Source organism: Bubalus bubalis, chromosome 3 (genome assembly GCF_019923935.1).
Source record: "Bubalus bubalis isolate 160015118507 breed Murrah chromosome 3, NDDB_SH_1, whole genome shotgun sequence".
Taxonomy (NCBI): domain Eukaryota; kingdom Metazoa; phylum Chordata; class Mammalia; order Artiodactyla; family Bovidae; genus Bubalus; species Bubalus bubalis.
In genome coordinates, this window is record NC_059159.1 from 50,230,303 (window position 1) to 50,254,755 (window position 24,453).

The following is a 24,453-nucleotide window of genomic DNA, read 5'->3' on the forward strand; positions in this document are numbered from 1 at the left end:
GCCTGGCGGGCTGCAGTCTATGGGGTCGCAAAGAGTCGGACACTGAGCGATTAACACTATTACTACTTACCTGGTACCTGACACATAATAGTGATGCTGATCTGATAATGATGGTATCAGGATCATTGCTCCAGCATTGTCCTTGTACAATTTCATCTTATTCTTCCCATCAATGCTATGAGATAGGTACCGTTACAAAGACCCATTTTACAGATAAGGAGATTGAGGACAGAGAGGTGAAGCCCCTTGACCACAGTCACAGAGCTTGTGGGTGGCAGGAGTGTTATTCAGGAAACAGATGTGGATAATTCTTACTTATCAAGTGGATAAGGTCATCCCTCGTGGTCCAGGGGCTACGACTGCACGCTCCCAATTCGGGGGGCCTGGGCTTCGAGCCCTGGTGGGGGAAATAGATCCTGCATGCTCCAACTAAAAGACCGAGCATCCTGCAATGAAGACCCAGGGAAACCAAATAAATTTTTTTAAAAAATATTTTTTTAAGTGGGTGGATGAAGGGCTTCAGTGGCAACAACAACAACAAAAAAATCCACCTACCATGCAGGAGACCCTGGTTTGATCCCTGCTCCAGGAAGATCCCACATGCTGCGGAGCAAATAAGCCCATGTGTCACAATTAGTAAGCCCGTGCTTTGCAACAAAAGAAGCCGCTGCTATGAGAAGTCCGCATGCCGCGACTCGAGAAAGCCCGCGTGCAGCAACAAAGACCCGGCACAACCAGAAATAAATAAATCTTTTTTTTTAATGGATGAATTAATGAGTGAATGAAACTTTCAGAATGCTGACATATTGCCAGTGGTCCTGGAGTCCCTCCCACACACACTGAGCCCACGAACGCTGGGGTTGCAGAGCAAGGCAGAGGCAGCTGACCTCAGAGCCCTGTGGAGCAGAGGCTTCTCCATGTTGGTGGGAAAGACCTTGAGCTCAAGTCAACATTCGCTGTCGCGTGATTTCTGTTCCATTTTTAGGAAGGATGGAATCACACTCGATCCCTCATCTCTCTCAAACCAGATGTCCTTCTCAAAGAGGTCCAAATGGGAGACAGAGGCTCTATGGCTCCAGCTGTAACCTTTTCCCAAGAACAGGAGCCCCGAGGCAGCAGCATAATTGAGCCTCCTGTACCCTGGCACCAGTCAGGTGTCCGGAAGGTTCACAGCAGGGAAAAGTCGGGCCCAAGGAGAGGACGGGCTTCCCTTGGGTCACACAGTTGGTCCCCTCTCCATACCTGGAGGTTTGCTCTGTCTTTTGTTATTCTGATGAGAGTCCCAGAGTCAGTATTCTTCCACATCCTAAGTTTTCTTGTGTCTCAGGCCTTGATAACAGCCTTCCAGGAGATGGGTAGGAGGCAGGTGCTCTTTCCTCTACATACAGATGGGGAAACCGAGGCTTAGACGGGCTCAAACTGTCTCCAGGACCACGTACTAACCCTGGCATCATTGCCCAGTGAAGGATTCTGACTGTTGTCTATCCTCAACTGAGTATGAAAAAAAAATTATGTTTTCAGAAGATATTTTCCTCTATCAAGCTCAGGTTGTGAAGCAACCCTGTCGCCTCCTTGCCCCACTTCCCCGTCCACTGGGCGCAGTGAGTGGCCCTGCCCCACCCCAGTATCGCCCTTCTGTATTTCTGAAGACTGGAGGAGGCCCGAAAGGATGGATTTCTTGCCCCAAATATTGTTTCCCTCATCAAAACAACACACTGTCAAAGATTACTTGACATCATGGAGAAGCACACGAAAAGTGTTTGTAAGTTAAAAAGAAATCAAGCTACCAAATGTCGTGCCGAATGTAATCCTAATTATGTTTCATTTAAATGTAGTTTATGGCTATATTTCTGTCCCAGGGTAGCTCAGCTGGAAAAGAATCCGCCTGCAATGCAGGAGGCCCCGGTTTGATTCCTGGGTCAGGAAGCTCCCCTGGAGAACGGATAGGCTACCCACTCCAGTATTCTTGAGCTTCCCTGGTGGCTCAGTGGTAAAGAATCTGCCTGCAATGTGGGAGACATGGGTTCGATCCCTGGGTTGGAGAGATCACCTGGAGAATCAATCCTCTTCAGTATTCTTGCCTGGAGAATCCCCATGGACAGAAGAGCCTGGCAGGCTCCAGTCCAGGGGGTCAAAAAGAGTAAGAGCGACTGAGCACAGAAGGCTAGAAGGATATACACCGAACTATTTATAGTGCTTTTGTTTCCTTCCTTAATATTTCTGTATTTTCCAAATTTTCTGTTGAGAACATGTGTTCAGTGAATTTTTTAAATTGCCTTATTAGGTTACAGTTTTTAAAATATTGATGCCCTTTAGCTTGCTGGCTCCATGGCCTCATAAGCATCAGCCAAGAACAGATCACATACGTGTGTGTGTGTGTGTGTGTGTGTGTGTGTGTGTTGGGGGGTCCCAACTCCCCCACCTTCTCCCAGTGACTGCTGTTCATCATAACCAGGACAATTAACCATCCCTTATTATTCACACGTCATGATTACTAATCACCCTTATTAATATCCATGCTTTTCAAAACCACAAGGCAGCTTGGCTGGGATGCTTGGAACTCCACAGGAGTCCAATCCTGACCCCAGGCACATCCCTTCCTGACTTGTGCCTTCACCTCCCCCGAACTGGGACGACCTGCCCCTTCCTCATCTCTCTGCAGTGACCACTGCCCTCTGCGTCCCTTCTTTGCCAGCTCATGAGAGACTCACACCCCGAGAGGTCCACCTAAATTCCCAAACCCCATTTGCCACCTGAACCACTGACCTTCCTCCCACTGGAGCTGAAATAAGGGTCTCTTCCTATAGTTGATCCCTTTTCCCATTCCGCCCACTTTGTTCATAAAATGTATGCTCTACCCCCAAACAGACATGTTAAGGCTAAAACCTGAACTTCATGGTTCTCCCACTTGCCCATTCTCAGTCTCTAAATCTTGCTACCTGTTTGGGAAAATGCATTAGCAATTTTGCATTAAGCTGGCTATTGATAACCTTGGCCATTTGGCTAACACTGAATCCCCTGGACAAGGTTTGAAGTGGATTTATTCTCCGGGTCACTTCAGCTCTTGGTTTTTGATGTGGCGGTGGCTATGCAGTGGTGAAATGGGCCCAGACCACGTGCACACAGGGAATTTACCCAGCTGGTAAATTACTGGTAATTACCAATATACCAGTCCCCAAAGAGGTGGTGTAACCTCTTCTGGGTGGAGGCGAATTTAAAACCACAAGGGATGGTTGAGTGACTTCCCTGGTAGTCTAGTGGCTAAGACGCCAAGCTCCCAATGCAGGGGGCATGGGTTCGACCCCCGGTCAGGGAACTAGATCCCACTTGTTGCAACTAAAGATCCTTCGTGTTACAGCTAAAGACCCCACATGCCATAGCAAGGATCCAAGATCCTGAGTACCACAACTGAGACTTGGTGCAGTCAAAATCTGAGTAAGGAGAGAAAAAAAAAAAAAGAGGTGGTTGGAGCCTCCTCTGCATCGATCATGCTCTAAGTCAAGATACCAAGGACTGACTACCACTGAAACCCCGACTGCTAGCCTGAGCCATGGTACCCTACCTGCGCCTACTCATGGAACATAGTGGGGATGAAGACCATGGTGGAAGCAATTTGAACAAAATGCTCACAGCAGCTGCATTTATTACAGTAGGAAATTAGACACCCCTCACATACCCAGCAAGGAGGGAGTGACTGAAAGAGGTGGCACCCATCGAAGTGATGGGACACCACGTGGACGTTAAAATGACCATGTTTCAGACTCTGCCACCCTGAAAACATCTGTGTGCCTGGACGTTAGGTGAAAGCAAGAAATCCAGAGGGCACACAGCCCCCAGGAAGAGTGCCCTGCACCAGCGCAGGGGAGAACTGGGTTCCAATCCAACCTCATTGGTTAACGCTGTTCATGAGCCTTGATTGTTCCATTGGTAAAAGGCAATCAACACCCCTGCTCGTGGCATGGTGTTGTGGGAAGGTTAAATCAGATTCCAAAGTTCCAAACTTTGGGGCTAGGCAGTAAACATCAAGAAAGAACTGACCAAAATGTGAACATTTAGAAATGAAAGTTCTTGGAATTCCCTGGCAGTCCAGTGGTTAGGACTCCATGCTCTCACTGCTGGGGGCGGGGGTGGCCAGGTTCAATACCTGGTCCCTGGTGGGGGAACAAAGATCCCACAGGCTATGGTGCAGCAAAAAAAAAAATTCTTTAGATCCTTTTTGGAATAAGTCCATTTTAAGAAAAGAAAGAAAGAAAAAAGACAAGATGTGGTTTGAGAGGAAGGGCTCCAGAGCTTTGAAGCTTCCCCGTGGAGGACAGGAGACCCGGGAAGGATTGGCTGGGGTCTGGAAGAAAGAGGGAGAGGGACTTCCCAGGTGGGCCAGTGGTTGAGAGTCCACCTGCCAGAGCTGGAGACACAGGTTCATTCCCCAGTTCGGGAAGATTCCACACTCCGAGGAGCAACTGAGCCCATGGGCCACCACTCCTGAGCCCATGCTCTGAAACAAGAGAAGCCTGAGCACAGCAATGGGGAGCATCCCCCGCTTGCCACAGCCAGAGAAATCCCACACGCAGCGATGAAGACCCAACACAGCCAAAAATAAATACAATTTTAAAAAGGAAGGAAAGAAAGGAAGGGGAAAGACATGTGGGTTCCCCCCCACCGGGGCCCCCAGAGAGGACCAAAGCCACACTCCATGGCTGAGCACAAGAAATTTGTCCATCTAAAATGAGAAGGAACAAAAATCATTCCCACCCAGCTCAGCCCTCAGGAAGCACCAAGGAGCCTAAAGAGTCACACTCAGGCAGCGGGAGGGAAGGGATGAGAGCTGGAAGCAGGAAGGGAGGAGGGCCCAAGCGTCTCCTCCTGTAGCTTGCTGCCTGCCCCCATCAGCAACGGGCTCTGCCAGCCAGCTCCAGGAACAAGAAATAAAGGGGCATCTCTGCTAGCTGGCGGCTGCCACCTCCTCCTTCTCTCCTGCTGCCCAAACAGCATCTCCTTCCCTGGGTATCCATTTGAAGAAGGAAGAGGCTATTAAGCCCAGTGTAATGTGAATCACTCGACCTGAGTATTTCTGGCAGAGAACAGGGTCCTCCCCAATGTGTATCTGCCCTGGGGACTTAAGAAAGACACGAGACCCCAGACACCCCCAAGGCTAGACTGTCCCTCTTTATTATCCTAGCACAGCCTGGGGACCACCTTGCCTCCCTGTCTGAACTTCCTCCCACACCACCTTCTTTCTTCAAGGAGTGGGAATGGGGTTAAAGACACAAAGTGAAGTTGAAGGAGGGGAGGATGAAGAAGGGAAAGGGATGCTCTTTGAGGGGAGGTGGTGGAGAAACGTTTTCCTCCACTGTTGCTTTTAACGGGAAAGGGAAAAAAAGAGGCGGGTCACCTTGAGGGAGCAGATTCCTCAAATGTAGGAACTGACAGCATTTTAGTAAGGATCCAAGTAATTCAGCCTCCTCCTCTCTTCCCAGTGCACTCTAGTTTTTTATTTGTTTTTTTTCAGTTCTTTATTTTTGGCTACGCTGGGTCTTCATTTCTGTGTGGGCTTCCTCTAGTTGCGGCAACCGGAGACTGCTCTGTTGCACTGAGTGGGCTCTGAGTGTGTGGGCTTCGGAGTTGCTGCACGGCACACGGGCTCAGTTGCTCCGAGGCATGTGGGATCTTCCCAGACCAGGGATCGAACCCGTGTCCACTGTATTGGCAGACAGATTCTTGACCACCAGGAAAATCCCACTTCTAATAAGCCGGGAACTGGGTCAAGGCCCTTTCAGCCTCATCTCACTCGCCCTCTGCTCTAGGAAAGCAGCCTCTTTGCACTTTGGTGCATGTGTCCCCAGTGTGTCCACTTCTAGGCTCTGCTCCTGCTAATTCCTTCCACCAGGCACCCCTCCCCTTCCCCACCAGAGTCTCATAGCAGCCCCTCCTTCACAAGGCCAGGCAATCTCTCAACTAGAAATGCTCCTTTTTGTCTCTGCTGTCTAGGAAAGGAATTACACCCTGGGATTTTCTGCTCACACCCGGATCCCCCAACTGAATGGCATCTTGCTCATTCCCTGTGCTGCCTTTCACCTAATCAATCAATCAACAAGCTAAGAAAAGTAGCTGGGGTTGGGAACAGGAGGCCACAAAATTGCCCAAATCCCAGGTAACTGATCCTATCAACGAAGTTTGGATTCACAGTCTGAGGCACATCACACAGGTCACCCCCTGAAAGTCGCATTCCACCCTACAGAGCAGACCCTACTGCCATCCCATCCTGCCCAGGACCCACCCCCCAGCTGGTAAAGGATCAGAACCCCAGGCTGGCCAACCCCAAGACCCACGTTCTTCCTACTCTGTCACACTGCCTCTTACAGGTCTTTTCAGGGGAAGAGGGAGCTGCTTCCAATCCAAATTCTCCCAGAAGGGAGATGATTCCTCTTTGCTTTTTCAGTCTCGTCCAAGCTGAACTCTGACCAGCTCCACCACTCAGCCAGCTGCTGAGCAGGTGGGGTGGGTGGGGGCTGGGGAGTCCCGGGCACTAACAACATTAATGGGAGTGACCAAGCACCTTCTTATGGGCACAAGGAGCTAGGAGGCACAGACATCAAAAACCTCTGGAAAGGACTTTCCTGGTGGTCCGATGGTTTAGAATCCATGCTTCCAATGCAGGGGCATGGGTTCGATCCCTGATCAGGGAGCTGAGATCCCTCATGTTGCATGGCCAAAAAAATCTTCTGGGATAGAGCTCCACTGTATTACTTATTCCTGGGTCAGTCCGCAGCTTAGCAGCAGGAATTAGCCTGGAAGGAGAGGCTGCTGGGGGAGAGGGAGGCTCATGCAGAAAGAGACACTCACAGAGGGGAGAAAGGACCCCCTGACCTCTACAGGCATCCCCGCCAGCCCCTCTTCCTGAGCTGGGATGGGGAGAGGGGTTGATCCCAACTCAGTCTCTGAAATTTCTCTCTTGACTTCCTGTGTGTGTGCTCAGTTGCTCAGTCACGTCCGACTCTCTGCGACCCCATGGACTGGGACCCACCAGGCTCCTCTGTCCATGGGATTCTCCAGGCAAGAATACTGGAGTGGGTTGCCATTTCTTACTCCAGAGGATCTTCCCAACCCAGGGATTGAACCCATGTCTCTTGTATCTCTTGTGTTAGCAGGTGGATTCTTTACCACTGCGCCACCTGGAAAGCCATTGACTTCCTAGGCCTTTGGAGAAATGCTACAATTCTCCCCTGGGGCCTTATCTTCACATCTCGGCCTGCGTTTCAGTCCCAGCCCCAAGGCTCTGGAACAGACATGCCGACATGAATTGCCAGGCACCACAAAGCCATCTGATGGCTTACCTGAACTCAGGTAGCCTGCAGGATGGATGGAGCACAAACGCTGGCATCTCTGTTACACACACACACACAGTTTAAACTGACCCTTCCCCATGCATTATCTTAACTGGTTTAAACCTCAGAACAGGGTCCTGGGAGGTGGGCAGGGCAGATGTCTTGAACCCATTTCTTAGATGAGGAACCTGAGATTCAAGGAAGGCAAGCAACTGAATCAAGTTCTCACTGTCCAGAGCTAGTGACCATGTTGCTGACAACCCCACAGCCATTCAGTGCCCGGAGCAGCACTGAGCTCTTTCTATGCATCTGACATTCATTCAGCCCCATGGGGGCAGACGTTGTTATCATCTCCATCTCCCCATTTCACAGATGATGAAACACGCACTTAGAGTTGTTAGGTGATTTGCGGAAGCCACTTGGAGCCAAGCCTCAAACTGCCGGGCCCCATGGACCGCCCCCCCAGGGTGGGTCCCCTGAGTCTCCAGCACCTGTGACAGTGTGTGACCCGCTGAATGTCTGCAGCAGATTTGTCCACTGAGTTGTCCTCCACTTGCTTGATCTTGCTTCTCCTTCAAGACCGTTCTCATCCTTCCCTCTCCTATCTCCTTACACGGCTCCAGCCAGACATTTGACATATCTCCCCCAGGAGTTCAGGGTCACGGAACCCCCAGGCCCCCTAAGGAGGCTGGAAAGACAATCTGCCACCTCCCCCCCTGCACCTACCAGCTTTCAGGGATTTGTGGTTTGATGCAATGACACCCCTTGCCTCAGTTTCCCTACCTGTACCAGAGCTGTAGGCAAGCAGGCTGCTGGAAAAGAGGCCCTCTACCTCCTTCCACCCCAGGGGATGTCAGGATCCTCTTTCCCTCTAGAGCCCCACAGAACCCCAGACATGCAGTGAGGGACCTGCAAGGGGAGAGACCAGGACAGGTATGAGGACTGGTCAGGCCCACCTTCAGAGTGTGCATTCCTAAACAGGGAAGATGCTAATATCTGAGGGCAGGGGCCTCTCAGGGAAGATCCCCCACAGGCTGAGGTTTGAAGGTCCCTTTGGAACACTGCCAACTCCAGCTGCCCCATCCCCGGGAGTTAATCAACCAACATCACTGAGAGTTCACAGGCCTGCAGGCAAAGAAAGGGTGCAAGATGCAACTCCTGCCAACCACCAGGCAAGAGAGATGCTTCACTTGGGCACACTGAGTGCCTCTCTAGGCACACTCTTGTTTAAGCTTGCCAGCAACTCTGAGAATTATGTCCATATCACAGAGGTCTCAGTGGCCTGCCTCTCGTCACATGGCTGTGTGTGTGTGTGTGAGTGTTAGTTGCTCAGTCATATCTGACTCTTTGCAACCCCATAAACTCTAGCACCCAGGCTCCTCTGTCCATGGGACTTTTCAGGCAAGAATACTGGAGTGGGTAGCCATCTCCTTCTCCAGGGGATCTTCGCAACCCAGGGATTGAACCTGGGTATCCCACACTGCAGGCAGATTCTTTACCATCTGAGCCGCCAGGGGAGCCCCGGTCACATGGTTGGGACACGGCTAAACTAGAGACAAATATAAGGCTTTTGGGGCCTGTGCCCGCATCTTGTTCTGAGAACAAAGCTGTTCCCTCACCGACATTTCCCAAGCCTTCCTTTTTTAAAGATTTGTATTTATTTTTTTTTGGCTGCTCTGGGTCCTCATTGCCGTGTGCAGGCTTTCTCTAGCAGCCTTGAGCAGGGACTACAGTCTAGTGGCAGTTCACAGGCTTCTCATTATGGTGGCTTCTCTGGTTGCAGAGAACAGGCTCTAGAGCATGGGCTCAGTACTTGGGACACATGGGCCTCTTTGTCCTATGGCAAGTAGAATCTTCTGGACCAGAGATCGAACCCATGTCCCCTGCATTGGCAGGCAGATTCTTAACCATGGGACCACCAGGGACGTCCCCAAGGCTTCCTTTGATAGAGGCTGGATGACTTACACATTCCTCCTCCCCCCCAGCCTCTGACCTGTCCTGGGGTCCAAGAGCAGATGAGGTGGGCCCTGGGTTTAGAACCCTGAGCTTTAGTGGTCAATGACAGGACTGGAGGAGACTCTTGAGAGTCCCTTGGACTGCAAGGAGATCAAACCAGTCAATCCTAAAGGAAATCAACCCTGAATATTCATTGGAAGGACTGAGGCTGAAGGTCCAACACTTTGGCCACCTGATGAGAAGAGCTGACTCATTGGAAAAGACTCTGATGCTGGAAAAGATTGAGGGCAGGAGGAGAAGGGGGCGACTGAGGATGAGATGGTTGGATGGCATGGCTGAATCAGCGGACGTGAGTTTGAGCAAACTCCAGGAGATAGTGAAGGACGGGAAAGCCTGGTGTGCTATAGTCCGCGGAGTTACAAAGAGTCGGACACGGCTTAGTGACTGAACAACAGCAGGACACCTGGCTCAGGCCCCCCACCCGACCTTCACCCCCACCCAGCACACGTCTCTCTGTGCTTCCTGCTGCCACACTTCCAGTCCCCGCTGCCTGTAGCCCCGAGGATGACCAGGAGACCAGAGTGGGAGGAACCACACTCCTGACCCCCAGCCTGGCTGGGACCTCTCCAGTGCTTGTCACCTAGCCCCAGCCAGGCGTCAGGTCCAGCCTGACCCCCTTCCCCTCCAAGTCACCCCTGCCGTGCCCTCTGGCCAGGCCCCACCAGGCGCTCCGGGGATTGACCAATGTCAGAGCGCCACCTAGTGTGCCTGGTGGGCGCCCTGGACCCTGCCCAGGACTAGCCGGGTTCACTCTGCTGCTGCTGCTGCTAAGTTGCTTCAGTAGTGTCCGACCCTGGGCGACCCCATAGACGGCAGCCCACCAGGCTCCCCCGTCCCTGGGATTCTCCAGGCAAGAACTCTGGAGTGGGTTGCCATTTCCTTCTTCAGTGCATGAAAGTGAAAAGTGAAAGGGAAGTCGCTCAATCGTGTCTGACTCCTTGCGACCCCATGAACTGCAGCCTACCAGTCTCCTCTGTCCATGCAAGAGTACTGGAGTGGGATGCCATCACTTCTCCTGTAGGGCAGGTCAAACACCAGGAGGAGTCTCTACCCTGGCTGGGACTCGCTTCCAAAGAGCCTCAAATCCTACCTGCTGATGTTCTGCGCTGTGAAACTATTCCTCCAGTCACCGAGAGACCCTGGCATCTAGTGAGGGCAGTCCCCTCACAATTCAAAAGCTTTGCCCCATCATGGGACAGCACTGCCCGCAAAGCCCTGGCTTCATACTGCCTGTAAGGCTTAAAGTGAGCTTTCCAGTAGTTTAATCAAATTGCATTATTTTGTGTCCATTGGTGAAAAGCAAATTTTCAAAATTAGCCACAATTTTGATAAACCCTCTTTCTGTGCGCTCAGTCGTGTCCTCTTGGAGACCCCACAGACTGAAGCTCGCCAGGCTCCTCTGTCCATGGGATTTTCCAGGCAAGAACGGTGGAGTGACTTGCCATCCCCTTCCAGTCCTGATGTTGCACAAGAGCCTCAAACAATGAGCAGTGTGGGGCCTGTGCTCCATCCCACCCCCGCCTCCAAACACAGTCAAATGAGCACACAGCATGGGCAGGGAGGTCAGGCCGAAGTCCAGGTTTGAAGCCTTGCTCTGTACCAGCTGTGTGACCTTGAAAAATTCACTTAATAATGCCCTGGGGAATAATGGCCTAATCGGGAAGGAAATCCAAAAAAGAGGGGATATATGTGTACACACAGCTGATTCACTCTGCCGTACAGCAGAAACTAATACAACATTGTAAGGCAACTATACTCCAATAAAAAAATTTTTTTTAAAGAAAGAAAAACTCACCTAGGCTCTCTGAGCCTCACTTTTCCCACCTGTGAGATGGGATTGTAATGAGCATCTTATGAGATAACAAACGTGGCCTTCAGCGGTGCCAGCCACTCACCCGAGTCTCTGTAACAGCCAGACTCGTCTTCCTTGTCTCCTGCGGGGACTCCACAACACCTCAAGCTGGGTCTCCGCCGTTTTCTCGGTCTTGGAGCACACGTCACAGGCACGTTGCCTCTGTTTTCTGTGGACGTGTCCATCTATCCACCCCAGTGCCAAGCCGAGTGTATGTTAACCAGCCGCTCGACAGAATGTTCTCAGGCCAAACGGCCACACCTGTGGGAAGAGCCCGTTCTTCAGTTCAGAGGCGAAACCAATCCAGCTTTCTAGTCCTGTCCAAACAAACACGCCCTGTCCCAGAGCCTCAGGCTTCTCCCCGCTCTGAAGTGGTGTTGAAGCTCCTGACTTGCACAGTGTGTTAGGACATAAAGAAGACATATTTGAAGGCCCTGGTAAAGGGTGTAACACCCAGCAAGTAGTATTACAGGTAAAATGTATTATGCTGATTGCTGGGAGGCCCAGTTGGTTTTCAAAGCAATGTCAATGGACCGACTTCCCTGGTGGTCCAGTGGTTGAGAATCTGCTTTCCAACGCAGGGGACACACATTCAATCCCCGGTCAGGGAACTAAGAGCCCACATACCGCAAGGTGACTGAGACTTCGAGCCACAACTACTGAACCCATACGCTGTAGAGCCTGCTGGCCACAACACAAGGTCCCACATGCTGCAACCTGACACAGCCAAAAATAAAATAATTAATTAATTGAATTTTTTTAAAAAAAGCTACAACAAAGGAAAACAGAAAGAGCTGTGTCATCTCTGTGCACCAGAGACATCAGGGCAAGGAGGCCGAGGGCAAGCCGGGCCGAGTGAGAAATGCTTGAAACAGGCAAAAATGAAAGCGCAGTCAGGGTCTCAGCCAACAGCTGATCTACGGAGAAGACATCCCACAGGCCAGGAGCAACTGGGTGGGGGGTCCTCGCTTTCTCCTGGGCTGGGGATGGGGAATGGGCCAGTGCAGTGGAGGAGGAGGGGGTGAACAGCCTCTTTATTAACACAATTATTTTATTTGCCAAAAGGTAATCATCGTAAGTGAGGTCAGCCGCTGGCCCGAGTTGCCATGGCAACAGAACCTGATCGCTTCCAGCAGCAGCAAGGGCTGGAGGAGGCTCCTAAGGAACAAGCCCCCCAGGCCTCTCTTCTCCTCCCCCAGAGAAGGGCTGAACTACACCGGCCAGTGTCTGCGTTCCCCCTCTGCGCCCCAAGTGGCAGACCAAGAGTCCTTGGGCGACACCCCAGCCTAGGTTCACAGGGGGTCCATCTTAGGGGAGAGAGACCTTGGCATCCATCATCCCTTTTCACCCCATAATAACCCTGCCACGAAGTGACTGAGCATCGCCTGACCATTTCACAGACCACTGTGGCTCAGAGGGATTAGTGACCTGTCCACAGACACACAGAGCTTGGAGGTTTCGGGGCCGGAAGCGTGAAGCACCAGTCACGGATGCCTCAGAGCCAGGCGCTGTGAGATTGACAGGGAGGGACCAGACCAGGGTCTTGAATCACCACGAAACTGGTGTGGAGGAAAAGTTGCTAAAGTAAAATCAGAGGCCTGGGTTTGAGTCCCAGTCCCCCCCTCGCAGGTCACATTACCCACAGCAAATGTTCTCTGAGCCTCAAGATTTACCCAAGGCATTCTGCAACTGTGACTTGTCAGACTCTGCAAGTTCAAGCAATGACCAAGACGTGTTTCTCCATCTGTAAAATGGGCCAGTAACAGCCTGTCCTGGGGACCCAGGTAAACTTGCCCCAGTGTACACAAATGTAAGACTCTAGTTCTGTTGTTCTGGTTGTTGAGTCATTAAGTCAGGTGATTGACTCTTTGCAACCCCATGGATGGTAGCCCACCAAGCTCCTGTCTATGGGATTCTCCAGGCAAGAATACAGGAGTTGCCATTTCCTTCTCCAGGGGATCTTCCCAACCCAGGGATCAAATCCGAGTCTCCTGCTTAGCAGGCAGATTCTTTACCACTGAGCTGCTGATTGACACCTAGTTTATTTTCATCCAAATCTCAAAGAGTGTTAACTCTGCAGAGAAGAGTTAACACCAACTGGGAGTGGTGCTTCAGGCTTCCGGCCCCGGAATCTCCAAGCTCTGTGTATCTGTGGACAGGTCACTAACCCCTCTGAGCCACAGTGGTCTGTGAAATGGTCAGGTGACGAACCCTGACCCCAAATCCTCCAGCCCTGAAGTCCAGGAGACACCACAGCAGAGGCAGGTCCAAGGCCAGGTAGAGCCAGGCTGTTGGGGGTCCCCTTGGCTTGTGACCAAAAAGCGAAGAGGAACTAAAGCACCTCTTGATGAAGGTGAAAGAAGAGGGTGAAAAAGCTGGCTTAAAACTCAACATTCAAAAAACATCATGGCATCTGGTCCCACCAGTTCATGGCAAATATATGGGGAAACAATGGAAACAGTGACAGACTTTATTTTCTTGGGCTCCAAAATCACTGCAATTGGTGACTGCAGCCATGAAATTAAAAGACACTTGCTCCTTGGAAGAAAAGCTACAACAAACCTAGACAGTGTATTAAAAAGCAGAGACATCACTTTGCCAACAAAGGTCTGTATAGTCAAAGCCACGTTTTTTCCAGTAGTCATGTACAGATGTCATGTACAGAGTTGGACCATAAAGAAGGCTGAGCACTGAAGAATTTATGCTTTTGAATTATGGTGTTAGAGAAGACTCTTAAGAGTCACTTGAACTGCAAGGAGATCAAACCAGTCAATCCTGAAGGAAATCAGTCCTGAATAGTCACTGGAAGGACTGATGCTGAAGCTGAAGCTCCAATACTTTGGCCACCTGATGCAAAGAGCCAACTCATTGGAAAAGATTCTGCTACTGGGAAAGATTGAAGGCAGGAGAAGGGGACGAGATGGTTGGATGGCATCACCGACTCAATGACATGAGTTTGAGCAAGCTCCGGGAGATGCTGAAGGACAGGGAAGCCTGGTGTGCCGCAGTCCGTGGGGTTGCAAAGAGTCGGACATGACTGAGCGACTGAACAACAACCACATAACATCTACTGTGCCCTGGTAGAGAAGTGTGACAGGTACAAGAAAGGGAAAGTGTTAGACACTCAGTCGTGTCCAGACTCTTTGATACCCCATGGACTACAGGCTGCCAGGCTCCTCCGTCCGTGGAATTTTCCAGGCAAGAATACTGGAAGGGGTAGCCATTCTCTTCTCCAGGGGATCTTCCCGACCTAGGGATCTCATCCAGGTCTCCTGCATTACAGACAGATTCGTTACTGTCTGAACCACCAAGGGACAACCGCAACCAGAAGGAATTCAGCTGGGGTGGTGGAGGGGCTGACGGGTTCTAAGGGAGCATCTGGGCAGGCTTTGTGGGGAGAGGGGCAGTGAGGCTTGAGCTGCGTCTCCCAGAAGGTGGACGTGGGGATGAGAGCAGGAGGGAAGACATTTCCAGCAGTGGAAACTACCCCCAATAAAAGCCTTCAAAGTGTCAGGTGCAGCAGGGGTTTCGGGGGAAGGGGGTTTGAGTAGGGATCAAGGGCAGAGTGAAGGAACTTCAAGGGACCCAGAAGGATGTAGGAGCCAGACTGGGGCAGATTGTGGATAGCTTTGACCTTGAGGCTAAGAAACCTGCACTTTATCTTGGAGGGAACAGGAGCCATTGAAGTTTTCTGAGCTGGGACAGGAAAGATCTGATTTGCATTTTAGGATTACCCTTTGGAGAGGGAGTGGAGACAAAAAGCCTATCGGAGGACTTCCCTGGTGATCCCGTGGTTAAGAATCCACCGCCAGTGCAGGGGACATGGGTTTGATCCTGGTCCAGGAAGATTCCACATGCCACAGAGCAGCTAAGCCCGTGCTCCACAACAAAAGAAGCCACCACAATGAGAAGCCCGTGAACCGCAACGAGAGAGTAGCCCCTGTTTGTCCCAACTAGAGAAAGCCCAGTGCAGCCATAAATAAACAATTTTTATGGGAGCCACCTCCCTCCATTAACAAAATCAACAGCTCAGGGCCTGACTGGAGACCTTTTGTTGCTTAGTTGCTAAGTTGTGTCCAATTCTTTCCAACCTCATGAACCGTGGCACCCCAGGCTCCCCTGTCCTTTACCATCTCCTGGAGTTTGCTCAGATTCATATCCATTGAGTCAGTGATGCTATCTGACCATCTCATCCTCTGCTGCATTCTTCTCCTTTCCCCTTCAGTCTTCCCCAGCATCAGGGTCTTTTCCAATGAGTTAGCTCTTTGCATCAGGTGGCCAAAATATTGGAGCTTCATCATCAGTCCTTCCAATGAATATTCAGGGTTGATTTCCTTTAGGATTGACTGGTTTGATCTCTTTGCAATCCAAGGGACTCTCAAGAGTCTTCTCTAGCACTACAGCTCGAAGGGATCAATTCTTGTAAGGAGACCTTATAAGCCCTTTTTTAACCACTGCACACAGGCCTCAAGCTGTGTGGGTTCCCCGCCTGAAGACAGTCGCTGGGGACAGTGAAACTCCAGGCACTGGTTCCCACACTGGCCTCCTCAGGCAGGGCCCCAACACTGCCTGAGGAGTATGTAAGTCCCCCGAAAGGTGAAGGGGCAGGAGATCAGAAGGGGGCCAGGAGGGAGCCCCTTTACTGAGGGTCTGCTCAGTCCTCACCCTTTACCCCCGGTCCCAGTGACCATGCGGGTAAGTGCCTTGAAATAATTATCTCTGTTCCAAAGAAGGAAACCAAGACCCGAGGTGGTTGGGAACAGCCCAGGAGCCCCAGGGCCAGAATACAAGCCCAGGTGGGTCTGACCTCAAAGCTCCTCAGACCACAAGCAGGAAGAGAAACAGAGGCCTCAAAGAAGCAAACCTTCTCCTCCCGGGAGGAGGACCACTCTGGCCCAGACACCAAGGGGAGGCGTCCTGGGGGCCCCCGTCCCCCAACCCTGCCCCAGCAGTCTCTCCACCAGCCTCCTAGGACACACGCTCACACGCACTCATGCTTTGAGTTCTTAGTGCATCACAGACGTTCACAGAGAACATCACAGTTCATCCAGCTTCCCAGTTTAGATTCACCAACCTCATCTGAGGATGCCAACCCGAGTTGGCAACCCTGGCCTGTGCCAGATGATGTTAAGTAAAGGCAGGAGATAGCAGAGGGGGTCCCCAGGATGGGATCCCCTCCCCAGGGTGGGGACATGGCAGACAGGAGAAGTGCTGAGGGAAGGCTGGGCCCCTGAAGGGGGACAAGGACAGCAGGTTAGAAGGGGCATCTGGGCAGGAGACACAGGCAGGGCGAGAGGCAGAGAGGAAGCAGATGGTTCTGGTTCACCTGCAGTGATGCCCAGGGTGCTGGCCACACACCAGCCCAGTAATAGCATCAGTTCAGGCCTAAACTTGAATCAATCCATCTAAGGCTTGGGCACAATCAGCTGCAAAGAAGATTAGCCAAGACCAGGGAGAGAAGGAGGAGAGAGGTGCCTGGGCAAGGAATAATGTGCATGGCATCTATCTTGGAGTGGGGAAAGGGGGTTCAGCACCCCTTCCCACAAGACATGGAGTGGGAAGTGGAGGTAGGAGACAGACAGCTATGTCAGCTTGGAGGGCACAGATCTGACCCACTGAGGCTGAGTCAGACCCTAAAACTCTGCCTCCAATACCTCCCTCCCTCAACCTCAACAAGCTCAAGTGAGAAGAACTTCCCAACCCCAGTGAGACCCCAGAATGCCTGAGCAGCTCAAGCGGTTAACGCCATCCTTGGCAGGGGAGGGCAGTCTCAGCAGGGGATCTGTGGTACCCCCGTGGTCCCCTTCAGACCAGGTTGTACTTGTACCCGGGATGACCCAATGGGCTACATTCCCGCCCCACAAATGCTCTGGAGGCAGAGTGGAAAGTAGGAGGCTACAAATGGAATCAGCTGCCCAGCATAACGTATTAGCATCTAGGCAAGATTAATCAAGCCCAGAAACCTCGAGCAGACCCCTAATTAGTTGCTGCTGATAACTATATTTGTCATGCTCTCCAATTATTCCACTGTAAATTTCAGAGTTTAATTGCACCTTGTTCTTCATTGAAGTGTCACTGTTTGCACATGCTCCCCTAATTCTTTAGCAAATTTGACAAAATTCAGCATTAAATATAGATTATCTTTAGATTTCCATAATTAACACAACCAAACTGTCTCAGGCCTAAATATTTCTCCCAGCACCATAAATCTGGCCTGTCCCCGGAACCCAGAGAGCTGCTCCCAGCTCTCCCGGCAGAGGCTGCAGTGAGAACACGCATGCACATCCTTGAACTCACACAGGACACGCCTGTGAAGGGCTGGGGGTACAGGCGAGGCTTCATTGAGGGCACGCATCCAGGAACCATCCCACCCCCATATGTGTGGGAGACTCCATTGAGGCTGCTTGCTGGGCATCTCAGCCGTGTCCTAGGGCTTAGAAGGCCAGGCCAGCATCATGGCTGACCTCTGTCCCTGGCAGGTGGTGATTTTGTGTGTTAGTCGCTCTGTCGAGTTCGACTCGTTGCAAGCCCATGGACTGTAGCCCACCAGGCTTCTCTGTCCATCAGATTCTCTAGGCAAGAATACTGGAGTGGGTTGCCATTTCCTTCTCTAGGGGATCTTTCCAACCCAGGGATCGAACCCAGGTCTCCCGCATTGTGGGCAGATTCTTTAATGTCTTAGCCACCAGAGAAAGCCCCCTGCAGCCAGGCCATAAGCCACTCCACACCACAAAAGCCAAAGGGCCCATGTGAGCTTCATCCCCATTAAGGCAGTCTTTGGCTCAGGTGGACAGGGATGCTCTCTGTGCCCACCCTCTCTCTGGCGTCCTCACTCACCAACCTTCCCTCCAGACTCACCAGGTGCACATGTGGTCATTGTTCAGTCGCTAAGATCCCCTGGAGGAGGGCATAGCAACCCACTCCAGTATTCTTGCCGGGAGAATCCATGGACAGAGGAGCCTGGCGGGCTACAGTCCATGGGGTCTTAAAGAGTCAGCCACAACTGAAATGACTTAGCACACACATGCACACACCCCAAGTCAAGTCTGGCTGTTCCATGGGCAGCAGAACATCCAGAGTTCAACTGCCTGCCAAGCCCCACCCCCATACTGCAGTCATGCAAGCGTGCGCGCACACACACACACATACACACACACGTACACACAGATACAGAGACAAATGGACTCGGATACACAGAGACACACCATCAACACCCAGGGATACACACATAGACACATAGTCATACACTGACATGCAAAGACAGACATACACAAACAGAAACACACACACTGCTCTGCCCAAATCCGGAAGATGGGGTCAGCTAGATAGGAGAATATTCACTCCCCAGAAAGCAGGGGCATATCTAGAATCTTGTTGCCTTGAAGGGCCAGAGCAGGCTAGGAGCTCCGGAAGACAGCTCCCCAGCCCTCTCATTCTCTTAAGAAGCCTCAGAGTATACTTGCTGGAAATTTGGAGGAAAATCAATGACCTTTAATGAGATTTGAGTTTTTGCCCCAGTGAGGGCTGCTGAGCTGGGAGTGATCTTGGAGCTCTCTGGATGCAGCGCGCTAGGAGATGGGGACAGACACAGCTTGCTGGCAGGGAGGGACTGGGCAACCAGCGACGGGGAGGCTCCAGGGCCAGCAGCCTCCAGGATAGGCCAAGACAGAGGACCAACAGATAGGCGATCAGGCTGCCACCCAGCCCCAGCCTGCCAGGCCGAGAGGGCCCCTGGGCTGGCTTAGGTGTCTGCTGGGGCCAGGCTGCATTCTGGATCCAGGACTCTGGACTCTCAACCTCAGAAGGAAGGGGGGGTTGAGATCCACCCAGGTAAGAGGGGCTGCTCGTGGCAAAGAAGAGCAGAAAGCGGCAACAGAGGGTGGCGGTTGTACAGCCCACTCAAGGTCATTGGCTTTGGAGGGTGATGATGGGCAGTTATTGAGCAGCCGCCTGGCTTCAAGCACCTGTTATCATCATTCTGCAGAAAACCCTGCAAGAGATACAATGGCCCCCTTGCTCAGATGAGGAGAGTGAGGATCAGAGAAGTTGAAGAAATTGCCCACAGCCGCCCAGGTGGCAAGTGCCCGAGGCAGCACCTGAACCAAGGTCTGCCAGGCCCGGAAGTCTGTATTTTCCCCGTTCTGCTGGCAAGCAGCACCTCGCAGGCCATGAAGGTGCCACCTCGTCACCTGTCTTCTCCTCTTCCAGATACCTGGGCCATCTGGGTCAGAGCTTGGGTTCAGGCTCCAGAATGACGGGAACTCAGGGAATCTTCTCCACATCTCAACCCCAAATTACAAGACGTACCCCAGGCACAAAACAGAGGACATCTGTCAGCTGAAATCCTGTCTACCCTACCCCACTGGCTAAAGTTTGAGTTCCCTCTTTACCTACTGAATAACCGAAGAGATCAGAGGCCATCAACCTGATCTTAATATCATGTGCCTGAAGCCCCTGGCAATATCCTGCCTGAGTGGTCATCTGACTGCTTGCACTTCTCCAGTGACGGGGAGCTCACTACCCACAAAGTACCCCCCATTCAATCTTTGGAATCCTGTTAAGACTGAGCTGCTATTTGACTCCCTGGGCCTCCCACTGGGCCCATCCTGCCCTCTGGGTTGTCAGTCTGGCCCATGAAAAGCTCTTCTGTAATTGGAATACCACAACCGCTGCTCCCACAACAACCATCACCCCCACTCTCCTGGCTAAACTCTTCCTCATTTCCTCAACCACTGCAAACTGTCCTCCCCCATCCCTCCTACCCACCCAAAGTTGTCAGCAGAATTGTTGACAGACAGGAGTGGTTAAAAACAACCATTTTGGATAGACTTGGCAATGAAGGCACAGGCAGTAAAAGGTAAATGAGACCACATCAAAATTTAAAACTTCTATGTATCAGAGAGGACTTCCAAGTGGTGTGATGATAAAAGAATCTGCCTGCCAATACAGGAGACACAGCAGACGTGGGTTCAATCCCTAGGTCGGGAAGATCTCCTGGAGAAGGGACTGGCCACCCACTCCAGTATTCAAATAAAAAAAAAAGATTAAAAACAGAACTACCATATGATCTGGGCTTCCCAGGAGGCACTAGTAGTAAAGAACACGCCTGCTAATGCAAGAGACATAAGAGAGGTGGGCTCAAGAAGATGCCCTGGAGAAGCGCATGGCTACCCACTCCAGTAATTCTTGCCTGGAGAACCCCATGGACAGAGAAGCCTGGCGGGCTACAGTCCATAGAGTTGCAAAGAAACAGACATGACTGAAGCGACTTAGCACGCACACACCATACGATCCAGTAATCCCACTTCTAGGTATATATCCATAAGAATTAAAACACAGGATCTCACAGAGAGATTTGCACCTTCATGTTCAACGCAGCATTATTCACCATAGCCAAGAGACAGAAGCAATCCAGTGCCCATCAACTGATGAATGGATAAACAAAACGTGGTAGATACACTCTCTGAAATATTATTCAGCCTTAAAAAGGGAAGGAAATCCTGTCACATGCTACATGAACAAACACTGAAGACATTGTACTAACAGAAATAACGCAGTCATAAAAAAAATACTGTATGATACCACTTCGATGAGTATCTAAAGTTGTCAAATTCACAGAAACAGAAAATAGAATGGTGATCATCAGGGACTGGGGATGAGGAATGACGGTTTAATGGGTAGAGAGTTTCAATTCTGTAAGATGGGAAAGATCTGCAGATCTATTTCACAAGAGTGCGAAAATACTTAACTCCTGGAATGTACACATAAAAGTGGTAAGGATGGTAACCAAAAAAGAAGGAAAGAGGAATGATTTTGGAGTCAGGCAAAATTGGCTTTGATTTCCAGCTCTGTCATTTCCGAGCTGCATGACCCTGGGCAAGCTGCTGAATGTCTGTGAACCTCCGTCCCCACAGCCAGACGAGGGACTTGAGAGAGTCTGAGAAGAGCGTTATCTTCCTGGCAAAGTCAGTGGAGGACCCTGGACATGGTCACTATTGGAGGGATACATTAGTAGGAAGGGATTAGCATATACATACTACTATGTATAAAATTCCCTGGTGGCTCAGACGGTAAAACATCTGCTTACAATGTGGGAGACCCAGGTTTGATCCCTGGGTCGGGAAGATCCCCTGGAGAAGGAAATGGCAACCCACTCCAGTTCTCTTGCCTGGAAAATCCCATGGACAGAGGACCCTGGTAGGCTGCAGTCCATGGTTGCAAAGAGTTGGACACGACTGAGCGACTTCACTTTAGTGGCTTGTATAAAATAGATAACCGGCCTTCCCTGGTGGTCCAGTGGTGAAGAATCACCTGCCAATGCAGGGGACACAGGTTTGATCCTTGGTTGGAAAAGATTCCACGTGCTGAGGGGCATCTACGCCTGTGCATGGCAACTACTGAAGCCCAGGCTCCCTAGAGACTGAGCTCCTTAACAAGAGAAGCCACTGCAATGAGAAACCCATGCACTGCAACTAGTCACCCCAAACCGAAGCAACTCGAGAAGGCCGTGCCCAGCAGTGAGCACCCAGGGCAGCCAGAATATCAATCAATCAATCAATGAAACCATTTCTTAAACACCCACTAAAAAATAGGTAAAATAATAATAGATAACCCACAAAGACCTTCTGTATAGCACAGGGAACGATACTCAGTATTTTGCAAAAACCTATAAGGAAAAAGAATCTGAAAAAGTATACACACACACACACACACATATGTGTAACTGGATCGCCGCACTGTACACCTGAAATTAAGACAGCATCGTAAGTCAACTCTACTTCCGCTATGTTCGTTGCTGTTGTTGTTTAGTCCCTCAGTTGTGTCTGACTCTTTGCAACCCTATGGATTGCACCCCACCAGGCTCCTCTGTCTGTGGGATTCTCCAGGCAAGAATACTGGCGTGGGTTGCCATTTCCTCCTCCAGGGGGATCTTCCCGACTCTGGGATGGAACCAGCCTCTCTGGCATCGGCAGGAAGGTTCTTTACCACTGAGCCACCCAGGAAGCCCACTACATACTTCAACTACACTTCAGTAAAAGTCACAAATAAATAAACAGAAACTCCTGACATGGCTGGAGCAGCAGAGTCGTGCTCTAGAAGCTGCCCTGTGTGGAAGCTGCTCGGGCCTCTCAGCCTGGACTGCCTGTGTGCCCCGCTGTGCCCGGGCCTGGCCCCCCACCCCCACCCCATCCAGCTCCCCTCCTTTCCTCCTTATCCCTCACTCCAGCCACCTGGCTTCCTTGGGAGCCCAAAGCACACCACTCTGCCCCTGCCAGAAGACGCCTGGCCCTTCTCACGGTTTCCACAGCACAGAACACTCAGAGGGCTCACTCCTTCCCTTTCCCGGGTCTTTGTGTACAGGTCATCTTTGCAAGGGGGCCAGTCTCTGACCACACTATTCAAAGTGGCGCCTCCCCCACACTGCACGCTCACCCCACTCTTCCTGCTCCACTTCTTACATAACACACTATATAATTTTACTGACTGATTTTCACTGACTCCCACACTGCTGTATCCCCGGCTGACCCATACTAGATGCTCAATAAATACTTGTCCAATGACAGCATGAGCTAAGCCTCAGCAGTCTGTTCCCAGAAGACCTCTGCCCCGCCCTCTACTCCCATCTGAGTGGCAGGGCCTTGCAGCTGGACGGACTCCCACTCCCAGGTCCTGGCAGGAGAGGCCAGAGCCCTGGGGCCTTGCAGCTCCGGGCTCCCCAACTGCCTCCCCCTCGGCCTGGGCACCGATCCTGTCCATCAATCCTGGCCTCCGGCAGCCTCACTTGGATGCCCACCCCAATCGATAACCAGTGGCTGCCATCGATCAGCCCCAAGGGGTGGAGCCAGAGGAGAGGCAAAGAGAGGGACATCCGGTGTGTGGAGATGCAGCCCCAGAGAGGGAACAGCGGCAGGGACCCCTGGTGACAGCAGATAGGATGGACAACATGGGAACACAGAGGCAGAGCTGAGGAGGAGAGGAGGCGGGAGACCCAGAGCCCTGAAGACCTACCTCGTGCCATGGGCATCTGCTTTCAAGCCCCAGCACACCCTCAGGAGAAAGCCAGTCTCAGTTCAGTTCAGTCGCTCAGTCATGTCCGACTCTTTGCGACCCCATGGACTTCATCACGCCAGGCCTCCCTATCCATCACCAACTCCCGGAGCTTGCTCAGGCTCATGTCCATACAATCAGTGATGCCATCCAACCATCTCATCTTCTGTTGTCCCCTTCTCCTGCCTTCAATCTTTCCCAGCAGCAGGGTCTTTTCCAGTGAGTCAGCTCTTCGAATCAGGTGGCCAAAGTATTGGAGTTTCAGCTTCAACCTCAGTCCTTCCAATGAATATTCAAAGCCAGTTTGGGCACCATTTTACTTTTCTGATGTGGACCATTTTTAAACTCATTGTTGAATTTGTTACAATGCTGCTTCTGTTCTGTGTTTTGGTTTTTGTGGCCACGAGTCATGTGGATCTTAGCTCCCCGGTCAGGAATCGAACCTGCACCCCCTGCCTTGGAAGGCAAAGCCCTAACCACTGGACTGCCAGGGAAGTCCCGTGGGCACCATTTTACAGGGAGAAAACTAAGCAGAGAGGCTCAGAAACTCAGCCCAGGTCCAAGGATTTAGACACGGGAGCAGGGGCAGGATTTAAACCCAAGTCTGGGTGTCTCTAGGAGCCATGCCACCCGCTGCAGCACCCCCAGCCTAATACCCACAGCCGAGCGGGAAGTGGGTGGAGGTGCCCTGCACTGGGGTGCCCCACTTTGAGCTTCAGGAGAGCTGGGGAGAGGCGGAGAGGGGAACCGGGTGGGGCGCTGCATGGGCGGAGGGGCTTGGGGTTGGGGGTGGGGAGCGTGGCCGCGTGCCCCCGCGGCTTGGCCTCCCCGGCGGCAGCCTCCGAAGGGATGCTTGGGCTGCAGGTCCTCTCCTGCCCACCCTGGCTCCTCCTTCCTTCCTACACTCTTCTGACTGCCCCACCATGACCCTGGGCAAGTTCCTCAGATAGTTCCTATAGATAGCCCGTTTGCTATCTATAAAGCAAAGGTAGTAACGGTGGCCGCCCCAAAAGCATCGAAAGGATTCAAGGAGAGACGTAAAACTTCCAGCACACGGCACGTACATAATACACATTAGAACTATCAGCACCGTCAGCATCGTTATCATTCCCATCATCAACATCATCACCCTGCTGCCAGCTCCTGGGTCCCACACCCACCACGCTGAGAGCGGGGTGTGTGTGTGTTAGCCTCGGGGCTCCGATTTAAGCA

At 51.7% G+C, this 24,453-nt stretch overlaps 1 protein-coding gene and 1 long non-coding RNA gene across 4 annotated transcripts in view; one reads left to right on the top strand and one right to left on the bottom strand.

Moving 5' to 3' along the window:
* Positions 1–741: 741 nt before the first annotated feature.
* MRM1 (mitochondrial rRNA methyltransferase 1) overlaps positions 742–24,453 on the bottom strand; it is a 40,715-nt gene continuing 17,003 nt past the window's right edge. The window contains exons 5-6 of one of the 3 annotated variants that reach the window (XR_003108042.3): positions 11,237–11,454; positions 742–1,378 (exon numbers count right to left, since the gene is read on the bottom strand). The gene's annotated coding sequence lies outside the window, so the exon portion shown is untranslated. Of the gene's footprint in view, positions 1,492–11,136; positions 11,455–24,453 lie in introns of all 3 variants that reach the window. The other 2 variants (XR_003108043.3, XR_006549680.2) reach the window with 2 other exon arrangements.
* LOC123332706 lies at positions 12,007–12,516 on the top strand. Its single transcript, XR_006549681.1, has 2 exons — positions 12,007–12,147; positions 12,259–12,516. It is a non-coding gene; the product is annotated as an uncharacterized LOC123332706 (long non-coding RNA).